The 13,908-nt window shown below is 37.5% G+C and overlaps 1 protein-coding gene across 6 annotated transcripts in view; it reads right to left on the reverse strand.

Moving 5' to 3' along the window:
* Window positions 1–13,908, reverse strand: part of DNM3 (dynamin 3) — a 578,846-nt gene that overhangs the window by 49,927 nt on the left and 515,011 nt on the right. The window lies entirely within an intron of this gene.

Here is a 13,908-nt window from a genome sequence, read left to right on the forward strand (position 1 = left end):
GATCAAGTTAGACCACTTGGTTCTACCACTTACTAATTCTGTGTCCTTGGGCAGGTTAATTAATCTCTGGGTCCTTCAGTTTTCTGTCAAATAGAGTAATAATGGTACCTATTATCATTATTACCTTTCAAAGGGTTGTTGTGTGGATTAAATAAATTACTAGGGTAGAATTCAGAAGAGTGCCTGGCACATAATAAACCCTCAATAAATTTTAGCCATTATTATTCACTAAGGAAGAAGAAATTAAAGCACAGAGAGGGAAAAAGATGTACCTGAGATCATAAAGAGAGGAAGATCCAAATGGAACTCTGACCTAATTTTCCTTGTGTACATTTCATGATCTTTATATACCATCTCACTGCTTTTGCTCATTAGCAATACCTCAGTAAAACTGAGTATTGGGCCTCCCTGGTGGCACAGTGGTTGAGAATCTGCCTGCCAATGCAGGGGACGTGGGTTCGAGCCCTAGTCTGGGAAGATCCCACATGCGCGGAGCAACTAGGCCCGTGAGCCACAACTACTGAGCCTGTGCGTCTGGAGCCTGTGCTCCGCAACAAGAGAGGCCGAGATAATGAGGGGCCCGCGCACCGTGATGAAGAGTGGCCCCCACTTGCCGTAACTGGAGAAAGCCCTCGCACAGAAACGAAGACCCAACACAGCCATAAATAAATACATAAATAAATAAATAAAATTAAAAAAAAACAAAACAAAAAACTGAGTATTAAAAGTGGAATTAAATAGAAAGTGAGAAATTTATTCATAATTAGAACTTTTTCTTACTCCTCCAACAGGTGATGGATACAGTGTTTTAACACTCCAAAGATATAAAATACAGTGCGGACCAATAGAAATATAATGCAAGCCACATTTCTGTGGCCACATTAAAAAAAGTAAAGCAAAATAAGTGAAGTGCATTTGAACAATGTTTTATTTAACAAAATACATCCAAAATATTATCATTTTGACATATGTTTATGGGCTAAGTTGGATCTCCTCAAAATTCCTTTGTTGAAGTCCTAACTCCCAGTATCTCAGAATGGGACTGCATTTGGAGATAGAGTCTTTAAAGAGGTAATTAAGTTAAAATGAGACCATTAGGGTATGCTTCATCCAATATGACTGGTGTCTTTCTAAGGAGAGAAAATTTGGACATAGGCACACACAGAAGGAAGACCAGATGATAACAGAGGGAAGATGGCCACCTATAAGCCAGTAAGAAAGGCCTCAGACGAAACCAATTCTGCTGACACATTGAGCTCAGATTTCTACCTTCCAGAATTGTGAGAAAATAAATTTCTGTTGTTTAGGCCACCTAGTATGTGGTAGTTTGTTATGGCAGCCCCAGAAAACTGATACAATGTATAATTAATATAAACATCATTAGATAGTTTCCTCCCTCCCTTCTTCCCTCCCTCCTTCCCTTCCGTCCTTCCTTACTTCTTTCTTTCCTTCCTTCTTTAGTTCTTTTTCTGTTTTTTTTCCACCATGTCTTTGAAATCCAGTGTGTATTTTACACTTACAGCACATCTCAATTTGGACTAGGCACAGTTCAAGTGCTCAGTAACCATAGTGGCTACCTCATTGGACAGTGTAGACACAAGTGTAGGTACATGGTATTATATTTTTCTAAATAAAGGTTTCTTTTTAAGTTCTAAAGAAATTCTGCTCATTTAGAAAACTTTATAAATGGTTACACAGTAACAATCCTGTTCTTAAGTTCCAGTTCCACTGTTAAACAATATTGCTGACTCATGCTGCTAAAAATATTCACATTAGACTGATATTCTCAGAATGGCTCCCTGATAAATCCTATGTTTCCTGGTTAAGTGTACAAAAGTTTTATTTCCTTTTGGTTATAGTGTCAAGTGAGACTTTGAGAGAGCATAAAATGATCTCATTAAGGTAATCAGTTGTGCACTTAATTTTAACTTTTATTGAGATACTGTCAGTATGGGGATGGAGTTTAACGAGCATGTACCACTTTAAGGTGATAAGAATAGAGAATAATATGCTTTACAGATATCCACTTGAAATCATGAAGGTATTGGTAACACACTCAATTCTCATTCAGCCATGAATGAGAATTTTCTAATCTGTGGATTTTCCAGGTAGTCAGCTGGGATCTGATTTTAGTTTAATGACCATTTTGTTGCTCATGAATATCCTAATCTCAGAGCCAAGACTCTCCTTCTTCCCCAAATCAGAGAAATTTGTTAATCATCAGTGTTTCATTGAAAAATTTGTCAGAGAGCTAAGATTGAATTTACTAATTAAACTGATAATGGGGAAAGCCTGTGGAATTTTGTTTTCATCCAGGACTATTTTCGTACATCTCAATGCATATCTACTGAAGGCTGATGTTAACTGGAATATAACCAAATGGTTTTTAAACCTACTACTCTTGTGATAAACGCTACATCGCTAAGGACTGTAACTGCTCACACCCGGGGTTTGGTGGTTTTTACTCTTCTGTACGCACTCATCTACAGAATGTACAACTCAAAGTTGTACTTGGAAACTGGTATAATCTTTAGGTAAAAACAGGTAAAATACAGAGCAGGATTTACATAACTTTCTAAAGCATTGTTTTTCAACTTGCGGTTTGTGGATATATTCCTGAGGAGAAATTTTTTTCAATGACAAAGTAAAAATTTTGTGTTTTTGCTTTACTATAATTAAAAAAACTGCAATGATCTCAATGACTCCATTTGTTTTTTTACCATTTCATGCATTAATATTTCAATTGGTATTTCTAAAAGATTAAGGACTCCTTTTCAAAAAAACATAACCATAGTACCATTGTCACCTCAAAAATATTTAACAAGAATTTCTTAACATCAGTGACTCTTAAAAAAATCTATTTATTTGGGAAATTTTAAATACGTGTAAAAGTAGAGAGAGTAGAGAGAATAATATAAATTAACCTGGAGGTGCTCATTACTCAGCTTCAGTAATTCACCACATGGACATCCTTGTTCTATCTTCCTCAACTATTTTGAGGCAAACTCCAACATCATATAATTTTATCTGTAAATATGTCAGTGTGTATTCCTAAAAGGACCCTTAACAATCATAACCACAATACTGTTATCACACCTAAAAATATTAATAATTTCTCAACATTACAAATATTCAGTGTTCACATTACATTTCCCCAGTTGTCTTGGAAAAAAATTTTTTTAAGTTTATATCCAGCGTAGAAGACTGTGAGATGGTTATCTATATGATAACCTTCCCTCGACCATCAGAATTGATCTCTCCCTCCTACACATTTATTGCTTATTTAAATGTTTCTTCTTCTTAAGAATTTACATTTTTTCCTATGAATTATTATTAATTGCTTTCTAGTAGGTCTTTTCCACTGTATTATAATTCATTGCACATGGTTAGTACTCTATAGTGTTTAATAAATGGAAATGGAATTTTTCTTCTCGTAGATTGAAGGGAAGGGTAAGAATAGAACGGGGGGAAGGATGAAATAAGGGTATTGGGCAGCTTCATCTGGTTGGTCTCAACGTTCTCCCAAAAACAGAGGAGACATGCCTGCCTAGAGGCATGTGAGGAACTGATGTGAAGAAAGATCATATTTGGAGCAGGTACCACATCAGTCAACAAAGAGATGAGTAAAAGGAGGTGAAGGTCCTATAAGTGTTGGGTATCATAAATTTGCAAGGGACCATATTTTTGCAGCAAGTTTTCTTTTCCTAGGAGTTCACAGTTGGAAGGACAAAGAAAGCAGACAGCATAAAGGTCCAGCGTTGTTGACTGGTGCAGTGAGCTTCACCAAAATCACTAACGAACATTTAACATGGGAGGGTGGCAGGGGGGTTGGGGTGGGGTGGGGAGGTGGGGGGTGTGGCCGAATGATGCCTCAGACGGCACTGAGATGATGAGCAGGGTGTGCAGGTGGAGGAGAAAACCTAAAGCAATCCGTCAGTCCAGGCTTTCAATCTGGCTGCTGAGAATAGCCTGGGATGATTTTGAAGAATATCCTTGACTGGGCCCCACCCACAGAGATTGTGATTTACTCGGTCTGGGATGAGGCCTGGAGCACCTGCGATTTTTTTAATTCTCCTAGGTTGAGAACCCCTGCAGATATAGATCTGGGAAAAGCAGAAGGGGTGAGGGGATTGAAGGTTCTACGGAGGATAGAGTACAGGATGAAGTAAAAATGCTATTTACGGTCTGATGCCTGAAAATTCCCAGGAAAAAGAAAGGTCTGACTTTACATAAAAGAAAGTATCTATGTTTTAAGATCCAAATGTGATCTCAGCTAGTTTCCACTGGACAGACGTCACCATTCCCTGACAGTCATAATTGGCACTGTGGTAGACAGAGGGTGGACGGTAAAGGAAAAGTTACCAAAAAAAAGTTATTTCAAAAAGAAAGTTGCCGATCCCAGAACAGGCCTGTAGGGTCCTTCTGAGCCTCAGTGAGACCAAGGAGAGACAAGTACTGAGAGGACACGGGATGCTTGGGAAATCCCATCATGGGCCAGACCCAAGGTCAGCCGACTCAACAGATCTCAAGTGACCTCCTGTGGGAAGGCTTGGAGCAACTCTCTGACTTCAACTGTAAAAATCAGGCAGAGCCCTGGTTTTCTAAGTAGCCATTTGTGGCTCTCATTCATAAATTTGGCTAAGAGGTTTTTTAATTCATTTACCTTTCCTGCCAGCACCACCTTTGGGAACTAACGAGTTCCATAAGTTTATAACCCGCTATGTGAAGTAGATTTCCTTTCGTTTACCCTAAACTTACTTCACTCTGTTTTAAAGAGTGCCCTCCTTGTTCTAAAAAGAAAAAGTAAATAAGACTGTAAGATGAGGACAGATTGACTGAAGTAAGCAGGGGAGAAAAAGAGCTAGGTGTTATAAGGAACCGCAGACTACCTTAAATTCTTAGTATAGTTTTAAAAGGCAAAACGTGGCTGGAATGCATGACCAAGAGGGGAGCTGAGTGTGCCAAACAACAACGGCTCCATTGTTCTTAGTATGGTTAGACCCTTCCAGGGGTTCTGCAGCCTGCTCAAATGAAAGGGAGAACTTGAATGTTTAGCAGACATCAATAAAACGGATTAAAACACTGAAAGTGGACTTGGAAGAAAAATTAAACAAATTTGGATTTTTCAGGTTAGAGAAAAAAGGTCTAGTATCTAGGATACTATGTATAAAATGGAAAATAGTTGTCTGACCTTTCAATTAAAAGACAAAGAGAAGGAGTCAAGGTGCATCAGATGGTTATCTAGCTTTGCCATAAGAAGGAACGTTCTGGCACCGGCAATTATACATTAAGATTAAAAAAACTGTGTGGTTTATTTTTCTTGAAAGTTCCTATTTCCAAAATGATTTGGGGTTCATCTTGCCTTTATACCTGCCTCAATGGATTATAAAGACAGCTAAATAGGTTTTTACTCAGAGGGATATGGCAATATTGGATTAGGTAAAGGTATGAAACCAATGAGGATATAAGCATCTTAGAAAAGAAAGGAATTTGTGATTAAAATATTAATATGTATAATTTTTAAAACAACAAGGAAACAACAAATAATTAAAAAACATATTTAGTGGGCTGAATAGTAGACCAAAGTATTTGTTGCATTCTTTCCTTTAAGGTCTTAGTACAAAGTTGATTATAGGAAAGTCTTGTGTTTTAATGGAAAATAGGGCAAAGGTTATGTGTAACAGGAATCCAGTCATGTGGAGCTTGCAGAACGCAGGTTAGGCTCATAAAACTGCTCATTAAAATGCTCTGTTCTAAAGCAAAAGCAAATAAATGAGCTCAAGGAAAAGAGCCACAGAAATCGTCTAGAAATATTTCCATGAAAGGCTGTGAAAATAGTCCTCCCTAGTCGTAAGAAATGTTCGGTTATTGCTTATACAAATAGCCACACTTAAAAGACTTTTAAATACCTTCCCTGCAATGCTGGTTTTTGACCTTCTGCCAAGAGCTACTTAATGTTTTTTTTTTTTTTTTTAATTTTTCTGAATAGACTGTATGATGAACAAAAATAAAAAGGCACACACACCAGAAGTTTTTAAAACAGCATGAGCAGAATAGTTTAGTATTAACCCCCATCCCCAAATTCTGTATTACATTCAGCAAATTTACAAGTTCTACACTGGCTTAAAACCCCTATCCCAAATTATAGAAATGAAGATCCCAAAAAATCTTGAAGATTTAAAGCACTTCTGTTTTCTACACTTAACCATCTTATAGACTGAGGAATTTTAAATTCACAATAGTAACAGCTTGCTGGCAAAATAATGAACAGCAAGAGGACTTCTAAGAAGGCAGCTAGCCCCGAAGCAGCTCAGACAGACCATGCTTACACAATAGCTGGCTGGTCTATAAGACCTCAAAGCCAAAAACAACACAAACAGCCAGCAGCGCCATCAGTATAGAGGGAAGTGCACAACTTGATGCTTATTAAGTGTGTGTGTGTGGGGGGGTGGGGGGTGGGGGTGGGGTGTCCAGACGCCAATCTGATTTTTAATGTAAATTCAGTGATGCCCCAGGCTCTGTCTGAGTCACCAGAGACGCAACCTGGTGGAATCTCACCAGGCCAAATGATTAACCAGAGGGAGGCCGGCTCACTCAAAACAGACTGCTCCAGAAAGAAGCACAAGTAGCGAGGCATGTGGTCTGTATTCACACCCGACTATTCTAACTGTGGCTTTGCTTTGCACCATTTCCATAGCCTGTTAGAGCCACGAGAAAGTCGACAGGAGCATGGAAATTTTTCCTGCTTTTTTTTTTTTTTAAAGTAGAAGGAATTACCAATGGCAATATTCTCTTTTCACTTCAATTTATTTTATCATAAGAAAAGCCATCAGGAGTTATGAGAAGCAATGCATCAAACTGAGAGAGATTCCTTCTAAAAAGCAAGGCTGGATCACAACAGGCTTCCTGCCAACATTTACTCTGCTGTTTCAGTGTGTTTTGTTGTTGTCCTTGTTGCTGTTTTACTCTGTTGGGGAGGGAACTGACTGTGAGTCTGGCCGAGTTTTGGCTAAAATAAAAATACAGAGCTATTTTACACAGCTGAACCAAATTTCACATCCTGTGAGACGGCTTAGACATTTGATAAACACATCTTGGCAACAACATCTCATCTCTTTAGAGTTAGCTCTGAAAAGGGTATTTCCTAATTCACCCAGCCCTAAACAAAATCATCTGCTGCTCTTTTTCCCACTGGCCTCTAACACACCTTATTCTGGAATAATGCTTTCTTTTGCCTTAGTAGATTTTCAAAATCAGCATTATTCTTCCCACAGTGGTAGTTTACATTTTTATACACACACATACACACATGGACACACACACACTTGCACAAGTTAGCAAGATTAAAAGCCTCTCATTTTTTATTCTTGAAGCCCCAAAAGGGAAAGTGTTATTCATGTGCCAAGGAATACAGCCGTTCATTATTTTTCCTTTCTTTCTCGCTGTATATCCTCCCAATAGGATTAAAAGCAGTCTGGGATGTGGAGTATTGAGGTAGAGGAAGAGAGAGAGGAGTGGGAGGGAGAAAAAGATGGCATTTTAATAGCCTCGACCATGCTGACTCAACACAGTAGGGACCTTGTGCTTCCTTCCTACTTAGCCTTGCACTTGGCCCCGTTCTACCGAAGCCATGCATTGATGTCTCTGGATAGAGCTGGGAGGGGAGACCCCTAATAGATGGGCCTTCTGAGAATGAGGGAGGTTGGAGAGGCCTAGGAAACTATCATAACCTTATCTTTGATTTTTTTTTTTTTATTTCAAAGACGACACAGACAGATGGAGAGATATACCATGTTCTTGGATTGGAATAATCAATATTGTGACAATGACTATACTACCCAAAGCAATCTACAGATTCAATGCAATCCCTATCAAATTACCAATGGCATTTTTCACAGAACTAGAACAAAAAATTTCACATTTTGTATGGAAACACAAAAGACCTCAAATAGCAAAAGCAATCTTGAAAAATGGAAATGGAGCTGGAGGAATCAGGCTCCCTGACTTCAGACTATACTACAAAGCTACAGTAATCAAGACAGTATGGTACTGGCACAAAAACAGAAATATAGATCAATGGAACAGGATAGAAAGCCCAGAGATAAATCCACACACATAAGTCACCTTATCTTTGATAAAGGAGGCAAGAATATACAATGGAGAATGATAGCCTCTTCAATAAGTGGTGCTGGGAAAACTGCACAGCTACATGTAAAAGAATGAAATTAGAACACTCCCTAACACAATACACAAAAATAAACTCAAAATGGATTAAAGACCTAAAAGTAAGGCCAGATACTATAAAACTCTTAGAGGAAAACATAGGCAGAACACTCTGACATAAACCTCAGCAAGATCTTTTTTGACCCACCTCCTAGAGTAATGAGAATAAAAACAAAAATAAACAAATGGGACCTAATGAAACTTAAAAGCTTTTGCACAGCAAAGGAAACCATAAACAAGACAAAAAGACAACCCTCAGAATGGGAGAAAGTATTTGCAAACGAAGCAACTGACAAAGGATTAATCTCCAAAATATACAAACAGCTCATGAAGCTCAGTATCAAAAAAACAAACAACCCAATCAAAAAATGGGCAGAAGACCTAGACTTTTCTCCAAAGAAGACATACAGATGGCCAACAAACACATGAAAAGATGCTCAACATCACTAATTATTAGAGAAATGCAAATCAAAACTGCAATAAGGTATCACCTCACAGCAGTCTGAATGGCCATCATCAAAACAATCTACAAGCAATAAATGCCGGAGAGGGTGTGGAGAAAAGGGAACCCTCTTGCACTGTTGGTGGGAATGTAAATTGATGCAGCCACTATGGAGAACAGTATGGAGATTCCTTAAAAAACTAAAAATAGAATTACCATGTGACCCAGCAAACCCACTACTGAGCATATACCCTGAGAAAACCATAATCCAAAAAGATACCTGTACCATAATGTTCACTGCAGCACTATTTGCAATAACCAGGACATGGAAGCAACCTAAATGTCCATCAACAGAGGAATGGATAAAGAAGATGTGGTACATATATACAATATTACTCAGCCATAAAAAAGAACGAAACTGGGTTATTTGTAGTGACATGGATGGACCTAGAGACTGTCATACAGAGTGAAGTAAGTCAGAAAGTGAAAAACAAAGATCGTATATTAACACATATATGTGGAATCTGAAAAAACTGGTATAGACTATCTTATTTACAAAGCAGAAATAGAATACAGACATAGAGAGCAAACGTATGGATACCAAGGGGGAAGGGGGGGGATGAATTGCGAGATTGGGATTGACATATATACACTATTGATACTACGTATAAAATAGATAACTAATGAGAACCTACTGTATAGCACAGGGAACTCTACTCAGTGCTCTGTGGTGACCTAAATGGGAAGGAAATCTAAAAAAGAGGGGATATATGTACATATAGCTGATTCACTTTGCTGTACAGTATAAACTAACATAATATTGTAAAGCAACCATACTCCAATAAAAATTAAAAAATAAAATTAAAAAAGTAACCTTATCTTTGATTTTTAAATAAATTTTCATCTTGAAAATCAGTCAGGAAATTTTGAAGAGTATTGACCAGTTATTTTGCAAAGTGTCTCTCAGTTTGAGTTTATCTGAGGTTTCTTCATTATTATTCCAGGTTGTACATTTTTGTCAAGCAAACCACATAAATGAGATGTCGGCCTCAGTGAATTACATCAGGAGACACATGTTGTCGATCTATCCCGTTAACTAGTGAGGTTAACTCTGAGCACTTGGTTAAGATGGTGTCTACCAGGTTTCTCCACTGTAAAGTTTCCAGTTTTGCCTTTTTGGAATTAGTAAGTATCTTATGGGTGATATGTTGAGGGTATGTAAATATCCTGTCTCACATCACATTTTCACCAACTAACTTCAGCATCCATTGATGATTCTTGAGAGAAACAAATATTACTCTGGTGTTTTGCAAATGGTGATTTTCCATTTCTACTTTCTCTTCTAAATGTATTCATTGGAATTATATTGTAAGGAACAACTTTCCCTTCCCCTTCATTTAATTATTTAGTCAAATATTTATTTATATAAATATGGATTCTACAGGATATAATCCATTACTACCATTATTCTTTTGCTGTAATTGTCCCAAATTTAGTCATTGGAAGCCTCCTTCAAGTTGCCTCCTGTATCCTTAAGATGTCCCCCATCATTTTTTGAGTACTTACTTTCTGGCACCCTACGTATTCCAGGCTTGTTTTGTACTTTCTATGCTCCAGTCCTAGAATTTCTCCAAGGAGTCCTGGTCCTTTTATTGGAGACTAGTATAAAATAACCCTTTTTTTGTGAGTTGGAGTGAGTACATAACTCTCCTAGTGGTAAAAAGTCACCAGCGCACGGGTAGGAAGAAACAAAGGCTCTGAACTTCCAGTGTTCTGGGGATAAACTTTTTCACAACCATAAACTTCAGTAAAATATGCTTTTCCCAGTTCACTCTAAATTGGAAATCCTTGCTAGATAATGACATAGGACTCACAAAACTGATTGCTATAGATCAACAAGATATAAATACACACATATATATATATTTTAACATCTTTATTGGAGTATAATTGCCTTACGGTGTTGTGTTAATTTCTGCTGTATAACAAAGTGAATCAGTTATATGCATACGTATATCCCCATATCCCCTCCTTCTTGCGTCTCCCTCCCACCCTCCCTATCTGACCCCTCTAGGTGTTCGCAAAGCACTGAGCTGATCTCCCTGTGCTATGTGGCTGCTTCCCACTAGCTATCTATTTTACATTTGGTAGTGTATATATGTCAATGCTACTCTCTCACTTCGTCCCAGCTTACCCTTCCCCCTCCCCATGTCCTCAAGTCCATTCTCTACGTCTGTGTCTTTATTCCTGTCCTGCCCTTAGGTTCATCAGAACCTTTTTTTTTTTTTCCTTAGATTCCATATATATGTGTTAGCATACAGTATTTGTTTTTCTCTTTCTGACTTACTTCACACTGTATGACAGTGTCTAGGTCCATCCACCTCACGACAAATAACTCAATTTCATTTCTTTTTATGGTTAATATTCCATTGTATATATGTGCCACATCTTCTTTATCCATTTATCTGTTGATGGACACTTAGGTTGCTTCCATGTCCTGGCTATTGTAAATAGAGCTGCAATGAACACTGTGGCACATGACTCTCTTTGAATTATGGTTTTCTCAGGGTATATGCCCAGTAGTGGGATTGCTGGATCATATGGTAGTACTATTTTTAGTTTTTTAAGGAACCTCCATACTGTTCTCCATAGTGGCTGTATCAATTTCCATTCCCACCAACAGTGCAAGAGTGTTCCCTTTTCTCCAGACCCTCTCCAGCATTTATTGTTTGTAGATTTTTTGATGATGGCCATTCTGACCAGTGTGATACCTCATTGTAGTTTTGATTTGCTCGGAACACTTACATTAGCCTGCGGTTGGGCAAAATCATCTAACACAAAGCCTATTTTATAATAAAGTGTTGAATATCTCATGTAATTTATTGAATACTGTATTGAAAGTGAAAAACAGAAAGGCTGTGTGGGTGCAGAATGGTTGTAAGTGTGTTGGTTGTTTACCTTCATGATCCTGGGGCTGATGCGGAGCTGTGGCTGCTGCCAGCATCATGAGAGAGGATCATAAAGCATATCGCTAACCCAGGAAAAGATCAAAACTCAAAATACGGTTTCTACTGAATGTGTATCGCTTTCCCACCATCCTGAAGTCGAGAAATCATAAGTGAATCATCATAAGTTGGGGACCGTCTACAGAATAGTGTGAGAGTAGAAGAAACACACAAAAGAGAGTGTTCTCTTCCTACAGATATTGATGGATCTTTCATTACAAATTAAAAACCTACCTAAATAGTATGTTTAGCAAAGTGCAACTGGGACTAAAACAAGTAAATTTTTTACCACAATGTTTAACATTTTTTCCTGATTTTTTAATAAGTCAAAGTGAACGAAAGATGATTAAAACTTCTAAGTGGTAATGTAATTAAATTAAATGCATAAAAAGCTGTTTAGTATTTGTGGGAAAATAAAACTCACTGTTCACATGGCCTTTAATTATTATTATTGTTTTTATGTCAGCTTAGATTTACCTAAAAGTTTACCTATTTCTTTGTCCATATTCCTTTCAGATCATTTTAGTTCTTCCTAAAGTACTTCTTTAAGAAGTTCCTTTTGTGTGCATCTATTGGTGATAAACTCTCTGCTTTTGTTGTTTGAAATGCCTTTATTATACCTTCACTTTAATATTAAATAATAATAATATAATATAATTAGGTTAACTAGTTCTAGTTAACAGTGTTTCTCTCTGTACTTTGAAGATTATTCCATTATTTGTTTTTTCCATTGTTGCTCTTAAGAAGAAGTCTTAATTCTTGTTCCTTGGAAGTTAATCTCTCTTTTTTCTCTGGATGCTTTTGAGATTGTCTTTGGTGTTCTGCAATTTCATTACAATGTGTTTCTGCATGTTATCTGTAGTGTTTCTAGATCTTAGAATTCATGACGTATATTAATGATTAACTTATGTCAGACTTTCTCATGCTATCCTTTACGTCTCATACACATTTCCTATCTCTCTACCTCTCTATGCTGTATTCCAGGTAACTTATTCAGTTATACATCCAGTTGTGTGTAGGAACTGGCTTGTACAAGCTTACAATAACAAATTGGGCATATCTTTTCCCAAGTCTGTGTTCACTGTCATCACATTGGTAGCTTAAAATGGGCCATGGTGGGAGTAGGTGTACCATAGGAGTTGGCAAATACTACATAAAAGGGTTTTCTTCCACCCCCTGGAGAGCCACTTATTAAACATCTATCAGCACACCACTGTATACAGTCCATTTTACTTAGTCTTTCTTCAGCTGTTTAATTCACTCAGAAAGTTTTAATTTCAATAATTGCGTTTTTCATTTCTAAAAGTTCTATTTGGTTCTTTTTAAAAACATGGCATTGTCTTTAAAAAAAAAAAAAGGTGTTCCTTTATCAAGTTTGTGATTTGCTTTTTTATTTCTGTAAACATTTTAAACATAGCCCAACAACTTTTCTATTGTTTGCTATTCCCTTGACTCACTCATGATGGCTTCCTTTTAAATGTTGGATTGTGCATTTATATATTTTTTTATTCATGTTAATCCTATTAGGTCTGATATGAGGGTGTGTTCCTCCAGAGGATATTCATGTTTCTACAGGCTCCCAGAACTGCTTTTAACCAGGGTCCACTTTAAGTTAGTTTCTCAGCTTTCGATCCGCTTGACCATGCGAGTGGCACAAATTTGAACCCCAAATCACATGACAGTGATAAAAAGGATTCTCAAGGAAGACTTTTCTTCTACCCAGAACCCAGGCTGAGACAAATAATTTTCTTTGTTTTCTTCTATTATTGGCAGGTAGATTTTTCTTGATCTACCATTTCATTGAAGGTGTATCTCTTTGAGTACCCTGCTTACTGCCAGGGTCTTGGTTTCAATTTTCCAATTTGTTCTGGCTGAAGTCTTTTCTCCTATCCCCATATACGTATGTAAACCCAAAGCTCTTGGGTGCAGTGATGGCAAATGCCCCACGGACAGCTGTAGCTTCACCACAGGCTTAACCCTCTGCTTTCCAGCCTCCTCTTTATGTCTGCACCCCAGGTTTTCTCCTCTTTCTTGTGAGCTCAATCAGGAATAAAAAGAGCAATTCTCACACTGTCCTCAATATTTCTGGATGTTTTGAAGTCAAGATAACTAGTCTAAAAACTGCTGGAAATAAAGGCCACATGTCTTTCAAAAAGATCTTAAGATTAGTATAGTTTAAAATAATAACCATTTGAGAGCTCTGATTAGTGCTAAGTCTTCTCTTTTTCTTCAGAATAT

This window comes from Balaenoptera physalus (assembly GCF_965194825.1).
Source record: "Balaenoptera physalus genome assembly, chromosome: 1".
Taxonomy (NCBI): Eukaryota; Metazoa; Chordata; class Mammalia; order Artiodactyla; family Balaenopteridae; genus Balaenoptera; species Balaenoptera physalus.